The 12,661-nt window shown below is 39.0% G+C and overlaps 1 non-coding gene and 1 pseudogene across 2 annotated transcripts; both read left to right on the top strand.

Annotated features, from left to right (window-relative positions):
- The first annotated feature begins 7,335 nt into the window (after window positions 1–7,335).
- On the top strand, window positions 7,336–8,200 carry LOC118004642 (annotated as a pseudogene). The gene has a single exon (XR_004677649.1). The product of XR_004677649.1 is annotated as a 40S ribosomal protein S4, X isoform-like (transcript).
- Window positions 8,201–8,292: 92 nt separating this feature from the next.
- LOC118004805 lies at window positions 8,293–8,422 on the top strand. The gene has a single exon (XR_004677695.1). It is a non-coding gene; the product is annotated as a small nucleolar RNA SNORA44 (small nucleolar RNA).
- The last annotated feature ends 4,239 nt before the right edge of the window (window positions 8,423–12,661 follow it).

Below are 12,661 nucleotides of genomic sequence, written 5' to 3'. Positions count from 1 at the left end.
CTAAAATGATTTGTCACTCTGCTTCTGGTGCCTCATTTGATTTCATCACTGGGGAAATTAATTTAATGGCTGTTTACAATTCTGCATGACTTTGTCTTTGTGTCCTATGGTTCTAGAAAGCAGTCTGGCAGCACACGCAGTGATTGATCTTACTTACATTTTCAGTAACAGATTCTACTGCGGTTTGATGATTGTGAATAGCAAAAACAAAAAGGATTATTTAACATAGCCTCATAGTACTTCCTTATTTATCCCTGAAGGATACAGCCTTACAAATAGTCAACAAGCCCAAATACTGCCATGAGCTTTAGAAGGCATGAAAATGGCTTCATATGCAGAATGCATATGTTGTATCTTTTTGAACCTTACAGAGATTGTACTTGAGCATCATCACCCACATAATTTTCCTATTTCAGGGTTGGATATTTTATGCCCCAACTCCTTTGTGAGAATGTGCTATATTTTTAAAGGTCAAATGCAAAATTGCTCACCTTGATAGCTGCCCTTACAAGCTCAGAATTGTACCTCCTATAATGGGTAGGGGGAAATATATACAGCCTTTCTATATAAGTGCTTTGAAAGACCTCTCTAATTTTTCACTTAAAGTAACCTTCCCACCTACCTATCACAAATAATAATAGCTAAGAATGACAAAGAGTTTTAAAATGTAAAGAGAGCTTTGTCACACACTTTTCTCAATAAACTCCTCTTAGATGATAAAGCTGAGATTTAAATCCACGTCTTTTTATTCTAAGCCCCATGCTCCTTACATTGGAGTTTGTTTATATAAAAGTGTGTAAATTAAGGTCAACGTTTCTAAATTAGTAAAGTGGATGATACGAAAGCACAAGAAATATAGGAGCCTAAATATAGGAGTATTTTACTCGAAACTGAAATATTCAGGGTATGAGACCTTAATCTGTAAAAACTTTTAAGCCTGTCATTTCACATAGACCAATGGAACAGAATAGAGAGGCCAGAAAGGCACCCTCAACTCTATGGTCAACTAATCTTTGACAAAGCTGGAAAGAATATCCAATGGGAAAAAAAGACAGTCTCTTCAATAAATGGTTGTGTGAAAATTGGACAGCCACATGCAGAAGAATGAAAATGGACCATTCTCTTACACCATACACACATAAAAATAAACTCAAAATGGATGGAAGAGCTAAATGTGAGACAGAAATCCATCAAAATCCTAGAGAACACAGACAGTAACCTCTTTGACCTTGGCCACAACAACATCTTGCAAGACACACCTCTAAAGGCAAGGGAAACAAAAGCAGAAATGAACTATTGGGACTTCATCAAGATAAAAAGGTAGAGAGGTAGGACCACATGAGGACACAGGGAGATGGAGGCCAAGGAGAGAGGCCTCAGAAAAAAACAATCCTGCCAAAACCTTGAACTTGGACTTCCAAATTCTAGATAAAATAAGTTTCTGTTGTTTAAGCCATAAATAAATAAATAAATAAATAAATAAATAAATAAATAAATAAATAAATAAATAAATTTTAAAAAGCCTGTCATTTGAAGCAATAAAGTTTTCCATATTATAGAATGGAGATTTCTTTTGAGACTTGCTGTTAATTTGTTCTAAGCCAGCTCTCTGGAAGTATGGATTATTTATCCAAGCAAGTGTTTTTGGAGAAAACACTGTAGGCCCCATTAATCTGGATGTATATGTTTTAGGGCCACTATTTGATACATGAGTCAGCATAAATGATGTATTTAGAAACTTAGAAACTTCTGTGGGGAGGGATTTTATTTTATTTTATTTTATTTTTTTTTGAGGAGAGGGTAGGTTGGGAAGGGAATCATTTGTCTTTCTTTGAAAATGAGAAATTAATAGGAAAAAAATCTTTTTTCTCATATAAATTTAGATGACACTATATTTGAGCTGATGCTAGATCTTGAGGCAAAAGCAATAGCATTTTTATTAGGTTTTCAGAATTATTTGCAAGAGATGGAGTACAAAGCAGAGAAGCATCATTTACTGATGCTGCCAAAGATACCACAAAGTAATAACCATAATTAACATTTTCATAGCAATTTACAACTTACAAAGGTTTCTTTTTTTTTAACCAAATACTGTTTCATTGGATAATGTAAATTAGGAATTATATCCACTTCTGTGTATTCCAATCTACCAGTTGTGAGAGAGATTCAGTGAGAGGTGGAGCTAGTTCTGCCATCAAGAGCTTCTTTTTTTTTTTTTTAAAGATTTTATTTATTTATTTGAGAGAGAGAAAGAGCACAAGAGGGGGGAGTGGGAGAGGGAGAAGCAGACTCCCTGCTGAGCAGGGAGCCCAAGGCGGGACTCGATCCCGGGACTCCAGGATCATGACCTGAGCCGAAGGCAGTCGCTTAACCAACTGAGTCACCCAGGCGCCCCAAGAGCTTCTTTTTTATTATTTAATTTTATAGATTTTATTTATTTGTCAGAGAGAGCACGCACAAGCAGGGTCAGTGATAGGCCGAGCAGGCAGAGGCAGAGGGAGAAGCAGGCTCCTCACTGAGCAAGGCGCCTGATGCTGGACTCGATTCTAGGACCCTGGGATCATGACCCGAGCCGAAGGCAGCTGCCTAACTAACTGAGCCACCCAGGCGTCCCCAGAGCTTCTGATTCTGGCTCCTTCTTGCCTGCCACTGAACACAGCTTTTGCCCCCATATATTCAAACAAACTGAAAGAGGTAAATACTTTTTGGCCCTCAACTTTTGAAGGTCCCCCAATGTGTCCTGGCATTTTCACATCCTACCAATTTGTTCAGTGACCTTTTTGATAGGCTGTGTTGTTTCCTCAAGCAATGATCCATTGGTGGGGGTCAAACACATGTTAAAGGGCAGTGAGGAGGAGACACGGTGGTTCTATTTTTTCAGAAACTGCCCCTTCTTTCTCCAGCCTATTATGGAGGGGCCTGAAAATGCAGCTCTGGGAAAGACTGCTTCATCTGTCAGTTTCCAAATGTACCAGAGAAATGTGCAAAAATGAAAAAAATTTAAAGTCCTGGGTTTGAGTAAATTTAAGCAAAGTATACACATTTCATTTCTTCATTTGCACCTCTTTTAGAGAATGCTTTCATCAAATGTAATAAGTATCTATGAGAGTACATTATAAACTTTGAAGCATTTACGACGGTTGTTATCACCACCACCACCATTACCACCCCGCCCCAAATGCCTCACTAGATACTACAAAGATAGCTAACAATTGTCCTCTTGCTGGCCAACTCCAGTTGATCAGGAGTGGCTTCCTGGGGCTCTGTGCTGAGAAAGACTAAGTCTGCACCCAGGCATTGAGGGAAAATACAGTAACATCTAATATCTCTTACGTGAAGACATTATGAGTGGAGAACGATCACATAGATGTCAGATACTGGCCATCTCAGGCATAGAGAGATGGTGAAATGTAATAGATCTTTGGGCTGTTACTGACATTTTAGCTAGTATCACAAACCAAGAGACCAGCCTCACCATCTATCTTTATAGTATACGGTGATCCAGAATATAACCACGAGTAAAAAATAAATAAAATTTTGGTGAACTAGAACAAATAACCTGGAAAAACTTAAATGAGCTTTATCTAACAATCCAGAGTCTTCTTCCAACAACTTTTCCTTAAATTTTCAAAGTTAAGATTTTCACACAATTCAAGTCAGAATGAAATGAAGGGATCATTTTCACTGGGGTAGCTTCTCACCATCCTAAATCTTCTATTCCCAAAATTAAACGCTAATAAAGCTTGTTCAAAATACTTATTTTTTAAAATCCCCAGGCTAAAGGAATCAAAATAGCATTAGAAATGCCTATACTTCCCAACCCTCTTTTCTCGGGAAAGAGATAGGGCTGCCAACAGCATAATCAGCAAGAAGGAAGGCCCAATGAAATTATGGGTGCAATACAAGACCCACCCCCCCAAATCTTCAAATTCAGCAATCTTATTAAATAAACAACATATTTAATGGGGGAAAATAGGAGAGCAACAGAGGAACACCAACTTTGCCCCAGAGTTATGGTCTGCCTCTGCAAGAAAGTAATTCAAGAGATTAATTCACTACTGAGGTGAAACACTTGATAATTTTTTTTCTCCCTCATTTGCTCCTTTACTGTCCTTTGCTGTCCAAAAGACCTTTCATAAGGTTTATGTATAGTTGTCAGATTTTGAGCTGTACTCTTATAGTAGGAAATTAAATTGCAAAACAACCTCCCCCCATCACCACTGCAAATGCTTGAATTTGTTCTTACAAAGTGATATCCTTTTAAATATGTTTTCCTCCAATGTGACTTGTTGCAAGGAATTTTTCTAGTGAGAAAAGCCACATATCAGTTTCTTTCCCTGCCTTTGGAAATGTCTTTGCTAACAGAGATGCTTGAAATGACCTTAGTGTCAAGTTGCACCTGGTGGCCCAAGAAAATTACCTTCGACCTGGATCTCAGGAAAAGGAAGATACACTGAGCTTGAGTTAATTTCCAAGGTAACAATATACATTCCAGAGACTTGCAAAAATGTTTGTGGAAGACCTAAAGGAGCCTCTCAATTCAGCCTAAGTTCAAACATATGCTCATCTTTTTTTTTTTTTTTAAAGATTTTATTTATTTATTTGAGACAGAGAGAATGAGAGAGACAGAGAGCACATGAGAGGGGGGAGGGTCAGAAGGAGAAGCAGGCTCCCTGCCGAGCAGGGAGCCCGATGCAGGACTCGATCCTGGGACTCCAGGATCATGACCTGAGCCGAAGGCAGTCGCTTAACCAACTGAGCCACCCAGGCGCCCAAACATACACTCATCTTATATTATCATGCTCTGGCTTTTCCTTTGAAAGTATGAACCGAAATTCAATTCCTGTGCAAATTAATTGTAAACATTTATGATTACCAGAATTTCTCAACCAACCACATTTTGAAGTATGAAGTCAAGTAGAACTAAGAATCTTCACAAATATTGACATGATTGGGCTACTTATATTTAATCCCCAGATTGAGAATGTTTTTACCTTGCTGACCAGAGCTATTGATTGAATCAATCAAAATTTTTATACAAATGTATAAAAATTGCAAATAAGATTCCTCAAGGAATTTACAGTGGAGGTGGGGAGATGAGTCTATCACACATGAAACAACTAGGGAATAATATGAGTCAATATATTAAGTATACTCAGAAGACAACTTTATATGGAATGAGAAAAGTGGAAGACAAAGTATCAAAGTCTTCATGGAGGTGGGAGAAATGCTACATATAGAAAGATTATTAAGATTTGTATAAGTAGAAGGGCAAGGAAAAAGGGAGATGAGAGACCATTTGTTGAGGTAACTACCCAAAGCTATAATCTTTTTAAGTTGTATTTTATTGATTCTAAGAAAATAAAGACCTTAAATTCCTAAGATCTTATTTTACATTTTAATGTCTCAGAAACTAGGATGCAGATTCCTATCAATAACATGTCATAGTCTAACTGGCACTGATTTTCTATCATGATGGTACCATCATGGTCCTCAGTGGTTTGTCCTTTGGTTGATAATATCTTATATGCAAAGATACAGAGAATGTATAAACATCTTATAACCTAAATCATAGAAGCAGTGAAGATCAAACTGATCTTTTGAATAGCACTGTAAGGCTACAAGATCCTGGTTTGTGATTTCTTTTTCTTTGATTCCACTACATTCAAACCTGATTTCAGCACCTATAACAAGGAGGAATGTGCTAGTTATTAGCTTAATGCCTCTCAGTTCCAAATCAACCCTTCATTGGCTGCTTGTGATACTGAAACATTTCTCCCTTGCCAGTTGGCACAATACTGACTCTGTCAATAGAGGACATACGAGGGACCCTGGAGGAGAAGGTTTTTTTCCTCCTGGTTCTGGTATGTTAATTTTTCCTGCTCCTGTTGCACTGGGCTGGTAGTCAGGACGCCCAGTGAAATTCACTCCAAGCAGCTACCTGCAGAAGAACATTTTACAGGTCCTCCAGCTGGCTCCCTGAAAGTGAATTCTATGGGGTACCCAGCTGGTTTCATAGTCTCTTCCTAGTGACAGAATCCTAGTGATGGCTTCCCAGTAAATTCAATACCATCCTCCTCCCCTGGGAAGCTTCCTGGTAAATATCATTGACACCCCAACAGACAGTTTTCTTCTTTGGGATTAAAATGGACCCCATACACCAAGAGGGAAAACCTGATAGCTATTCTCAATCAGCTTTCTCAGTTAAAGCCCACCAGTGAGAGCCAAGTTAAGTGTGTGTTTGGGTTGGGGTTGGGGTTGTAGGATAAGGAGCAGTATGAGTTGACTAGGAAAAGGAAGAAGTTAATGAAGGGATATATATGCATGATTGTCAAGGTGTTTCTAATGATCTTAAAACAACTAGAAAGCCCTTCTCTCTCAACCTCTGTGCTCAGAGATGAACCTCATTATCAGAGCAATCATTATCTTTCAATCCTGATCCTACACAGCAGCTATCCTGATGCATTCAGATACAGCATAAAAGATCCTTCAACTAATAGCAAGTTTTTTCAGCATGCCAAGAAACATTCAGATGTTTCCAAAAAAAAAAAAAACAAAAAAACAGGTATTTAACATTGGAGACATAAAACAGTTGCCTGACAGTTGATTTAATGTTTCTTTTTTTTTTTAATCCAGATGTTTTAGTATCTCATACACACTTTCTAACTATTTTGGTGCAATATTTCTTTGTACAGCTTGGCATTTTGAACATTTGTTTGGCATTTGTTTTAACATTGAAAAGTACAATAAATACGACAGTAAGAAATGATTTTTGCTTCCAACTGAAAAGTATAATGAGCAGATTCATGGCTTTAAAGAGAAAGAAAAGATTAGCACAGGTAAATTACTAACTAAACTTTATTTTAAAAAATCATTTTCCTCCACACTTAGACTTTAACTTTCCCTTGTATTTGCAGATTAGAATGTAAGATAGCTAAACTTCAGCTGAAGGACGTTATAAGGCATTCTAAAGTTTTAGGTTACTTTCATAAAACAGGCCCGTCCTTATTTATCCCTTTAAAAATAGTATAGGGATGCCTGGGTGGCTCAGTCGGTTAAGCGGCTGCCTTCAGCTCAGGTCGCGATCCCAGAGTCCTGGAATCGAGTCCCGCATCGGGCTCCCTGCTCCGCGGGAAGCCTGCTTCTCCCTCTCCCACTCCTCCTGCTTGTGTTCCCTCTCTCACCATCTCTGTCTCTTACAAATAAATAAATAAAATTTTTTAAAAATTTAAAAAATGAAAATATTATATAAAATAAGTCTAAATTTCCTTAAAATTCTAAAACTCTCCCTGAACGTGAACACTCTTTAATCTTAAAAATAAAATTCTAGCTCTTTTCGTGCCTAGCGCAGCCATGGCTCGTGGTCCCAAGAAGCATCTGAAGCGTGTAGCAGCTCCAAAGTATTGGATGCTGGATAAACTGACCAGTGTGTTTGTTCCTTGCCCATCTACTGGTCCCCATAAGCTGAGAGAATGTCTCCCTCTCATGATTCTCCTAAGGAACAGACTTAAGTATGCCCTAACAGGAGATGAAGTAAAGATGATCTGTATGCAGTGTTTTATTAAGATTGATGGCAAGGTCCGAACTGATATAACCTACCCTGCTGGTTTTATGGATGTCATCAGCATTGACAAGACCGGGGAGAATTTCCATCTGATCTATGACACCAAGGGTTGCTTTGCTGTTCATCGGATTACACCTGAGGAGGCCAAGTATAAGTTGTGCAAAGTGAGAAAGATCTTTGTGGGGACAAAAGGAATCCCTCATCTGGTGATTCATGATGCTTGCACCATCCGCTATCCTGATCCCCTCATCAAGGTGAATGACACCATTCAGATTGATTTGGAAACTGGAAAGATTACTGATTTCATCAAGTTTGATACTGGTAATCTGTGTATGGTGACTGGGGGTGCTAACCTGGGAAGAATTGGTGTGATCACCAACAGAGAGACACCCTAGTTCATTTGATGTGGTTCATGTGAAAGACGCCAACGGCAACAACTTTTCCACCCGACTCTCCAAAATTTTTGTTATTGGCAAAGGCAACAAACCATGGATTTCTCTTCCCCATGGAAAGGGTATCCGCCTCACCATTGCTGAAGAGAGAGACAAGAGACTGGCGGCCAAACAGAGCAGCGGGTAAAATGGTCCCTAGGTGACGTGATTGGAAGACTTTATACTTTATTACAGGTCATAAAGCATGAATGAATGAATGAATGAATGAATGAATGAATGAATAAATAAATAAATAAATAAATAAATAAATAAATAAATAAATAATAAAATTCTATTCAGCATGTTTCCCAGGGCCATGGCCCATTGTGGCCATGGGTTCTCCAACCACATGCAGGAGCAGCCTGGAGAGACTTTGACAGCACAAGTCAGCCTATACCCGCAACTGCCACTCACCTTGCCTAGAACAGCTCAGGACGTGGGCTGGAAGCTGAGTATCTGAGTCCAGGTGTTTCCATAAACTTCCATGTAGATGCGTGTATTAGAACACCTTTTCGGTTTAGAGCAAAAAAGTAAAATAAAATAAAATTCTATTTTACTCACATTATCCTCCTTCAAATGGATAGTTGACTTAGTCATGAATTGCCTTGCATCTGTCTGACACATTTTTTTTTTCATTTCCTGGATGAATTTTTTTGTAAATGGAATTTGTGTCAGGGTATCATCTCTGGCCCTTTCATATCCTTATTCCCTTTTCTTTCCCTTTATTTCTTGAAGCCAAAGATAGAAGAACTCAAAAAAAGACATAGGAGTTTGAGCAAAAGGCCTGCTTATATTGAACAAGAAGATATCATTCAGATAGTCTAAAGATAAACTCAGGATGGTTATTTTATCCATTCTCGTGGGGGCCATTTTCAGCCCAGAGCCAAGGACAGAAGCAGAGGCTCAAACTCTGGTTTTATTGTGTTCAGTGTGTTTTGGATGCACTAAAGCAGCAAAATGTAGGCTAATCATCCCCAGCTGGAAGTGACTGGAGAAAGGAGTCAAAATCCAGAAATTCATCTTACACACACACACACACACACTTTGTCATATATTCATAAGGTTATTCACATATATAATTCCATTTAAACCTGTACTATATTATCAATCCTGCCAAGGCTGTGATAGAGACATTCCAATGCTCTAAAAACACATATGAGGACAGAGCATCCTCTTCCACCGCTCTTCCTAACAAGAACAATGCTGGTTATTCTCTGAATGTGAGCTATGCAAAGGATGCACCCTACCAGCTGGTGCACTTGTTAATGAATATGTTGCCATCACAGAAAAAAACAATGGGAAAGAACCTTAGAGAACACCTAATTCCTCCATGAAAGCTGGAAAATGAAAGGTAAATGGGAGTGGATGACTTTCCCAAGGTCTCCCCAGGAAATCAGTGGCATAGCAAGAAGCAGAATGTCTCTAGTCCCTGGCTCTTTTGTAACACAAAGTACCTTGGCCAACTGGCTTTTAGTTGAAACTAAAAATGTGCTCTATTTTCCTTAAGTAATGTTAATATCATCCAAGGATTTTCTCCTACCTTATTAAGATAAATCTCAAAAAATATTATTTTGTCAAACAATTTAGATTTATTTAGATTTAGATTTCCTGATCACCAATAAGGAAATGATGAGGTGTGCTCATATTCATGAACGGAGGAGGAGGAAAGATGAAATGTGGTCAATGACTTCTGATGGTAAAAAATATGAACAAGCTTGAGATTACAGATGCAGAGTTTCTGGAAAGTCCCAGGACATCACTTGTCTATTGAAGTAGAAATCCCACTATTAATGTCTCCTTTGAGATATCTAGTCCATGCCACAATCAGAATACTTTCTTATGGGCAGAGAGGTTCACAGGAATCAGGAGGTTCATGAGGTAGCACTATGTGTTACAGCCCTGCACCCTTGAGCAATTAAGAAAGGATGAATACTACCTGTACACAAATATAGCTAAAATAAGGCAGCAGCATGAGGTCATGTCCTAAGTACATTTCACTTACAGATGACTTTAGAAAGGCCTTCCCTCTCCCCCCAACCCTGCTCCCCCCAATACACAAAAAGACACACACACACACACACACTATTGCATTCAATATCTACAACAACAAACAAATCCTTTAACATGTATTAATGTTAGAGAGACTGGCCAACCTAACAAATTGAATACACCCATGAAGCAAGTAGGAATACTTCAGAATTCTCCACTGATACCCAATTCACTACGAGGGACTTAACAATGATCTCAAAGCACATTTGCTGGCACACCCAAACTTCTGTTATGGACTCTTCTTTTGTTCATCCTTTTAGTCTAGATCAGGGTGTGTCAAATATTAGTACCCATAAGAATTATTTGTTATAAACTTTAAAAATATATTATAAATATAAAACTATGTATACCATACTTTATAGACAAATTTAAGATTTTCAAGGGCAATTTTGACCATGTGCAATTTTGCCTTACACCTTAGACTTTGAAATCCCTGCTCCAAGTAAAATGCAACTCGATCACCTGAGCAGGTGGAGCCAAGGCTGGAAATGTGAGCCATGACATGGGAGCCTTACCATCCAGGTCGAGGTGTCCACATTTTGCCCATAATGCTGGGGGAATCATGAAGACTGTTGAGCAAGCAAGTGACATGGCAAAATGTGTTTAAGAAAATTAATCTGTGGGCGCCTGGGTGGCTCAGTCGTTAGGCGTCTGCCTTCGGCTCAGGTCATGATCCCAGGGTCCTGGGGTCCAGTCCCACATAGGGCTCCCTGCTCAGCGGGAGGCCCGCTTCTCCCTCTCCCACTGCCCCTGCTTGTGTTCCTGCTCTCGCTATCTCTCTGTCAAATAAATAAATAAAATCTTTAAAAAAAAAAGAAAGAAAATTAATCTGGTGACTTTGGAAGAGAGGTACTGGAAGTGTGAAGTTGAGGGGAAGGCTAGAAGAAGGGTTACCAGTGTGCAGATCATTACAATGGTGTGGGCATGAGATAAAGAGGCCCTAAATGGGGACAGTTGTAGAAATGTACAAGAAGCAAGAAGCATTGCACAGGAAGATCCTGGTATCTGACTGGATATGAATGCAAATACCAATAATGTAGCATAGTTATTAAAAGCAAAGACTTTTCCATTTTACAGATCAGGATCAAATTCCAATTCCCACCACCATCTAGCTGTGTGATCACAAACTTTTACTTAAACTCCCTCTGATGATTCACTTTATGTATCAACATCACCAAGCCACTGGTTGTCCAAACATCTGGGTTGTCTATGAGAGTGTCCCTGGGTGAAATTAATACTTGAATCTGTAGACTCAGAAAAGAGATTGCTCTCTCCTTAATGGAGGTGTGCCTCATCCAATCAATTGAAGGCTGAATAGAACAAAAAGGCCAATAAGAGTGAACTCCCTGCCTGACAGCCTTGAGCTGGAACATTGTTTTTTTCCCAGCCTTCAGATTTGAAATGTAACACCAGCTCTTCTTAGGTGTTCAGCCTGATAATTTTCAGATGAGATCTACACATCAGCTCTCCTGGATCTCCAGTTTACCAGCTGCAGATCTTAGGACCTCAGTCTCCACAGTCACAAAAGCCAATTCCTTAGAATTAATATATTATAGGTACTTGGTATATATATGTATTATTCCATATATGTGTGTGTGTGTGTGTATGTGTGTATTTAATTGGCTCTGTTCCTCTACAGAACCTTGGCTAATACACTCACGTAGCTACATTTTCTTTATATGTACAATAGGCTCTATAAATTTACTCACAGTATTAGTATGAGGATTAAAATGAAGTAAGGTTGGGGAGTCTGGGTGGTGCAGTCAGTTGAGCATCCAACTCTCAGTTTTGGCTCAGGTCATGATCTGAGTTGTAAGATCAAGCCCCACATCAGGCTCCATGCTGAGCACAGAGTCTCCTTGAGTTTCTCTCTCTCCCTCTCTCTCTGCCCCTCCCCCCTGCTTGCACATTCTCTCTCTCTCTCTCTCTCTGAAATAAATAAATAAATCTTTTAAAAAATGAAGTAAGGTAGGTTTGTGTGGCATTAAAAAAAATGTTTATGGTGAAAACAGAGCTTTTGAAAAATTAAGCTTGTTGAAGTGATGTAGAGTTACTTTAATCTGTAGGTTTCTTATGCAGTAAACAACTCCTAAGAGTATGTGGGGTTTAGGGGAGAGAAGAGCAAGCCAGATGTGTGACAAGCATTTCCATGAACCATGACTGTGCCCTGAACCATGCTTCGGGTTAATAAGGTCTTCAAGATAATTACAGAAGGATAGGAGGAAATAGCTTGTGATTGTGTAGTTGCGCTACAAAATGAATTGCAGGTGAATCCTGAAGCTGCTGGAAGGTGTACCACAACCTAACAGTGACCTCGGTTCAACAGAGTAGCTGCAGTGCCCCACCTACTGCCATGGATGGACTGTTTCCAAAACAACATCCAAAAGAGAAATTAAAAGGACTCTAAGAGTGAAAGCATTCAGGATAGAGAGAGCAAAAAGAATTTTTTAAGTATTTGAACTGAAAACCTCTGAAGCAAGAAAGTTTAATAAGGGTTTTGAGTTTCTGCCTGTGGGAACAATGAGTGGGGACCAATATAACTCTTTTCGAAAGCACAGATTGCCATCATTAAAAAAAGAAGGCAAGAGAATATGAATGAGTCAGAATTTGGAGAGGG

This window comes from Mirounga leonina, unplaced genomic scaffold (assembly GCF_011800145.1).
Source record: "Mirounga leonina isolate KUSES-001 unplaced genomic scaffold, KU_Mleo_1.0 Mir_93, whole genome shotgun sequence".
NCBI classification, from domain to species: domain Eukaryota; kingdom Metazoa; phylum Chordata; class Mammalia; order Carnivora; family Phocidae; genus Mirounga; species Mirounga leonina.
Note: the sequence above shows the minus strand (reverse complement) of the source record. Positions and strands in the feature narration are given on the sequence as shown.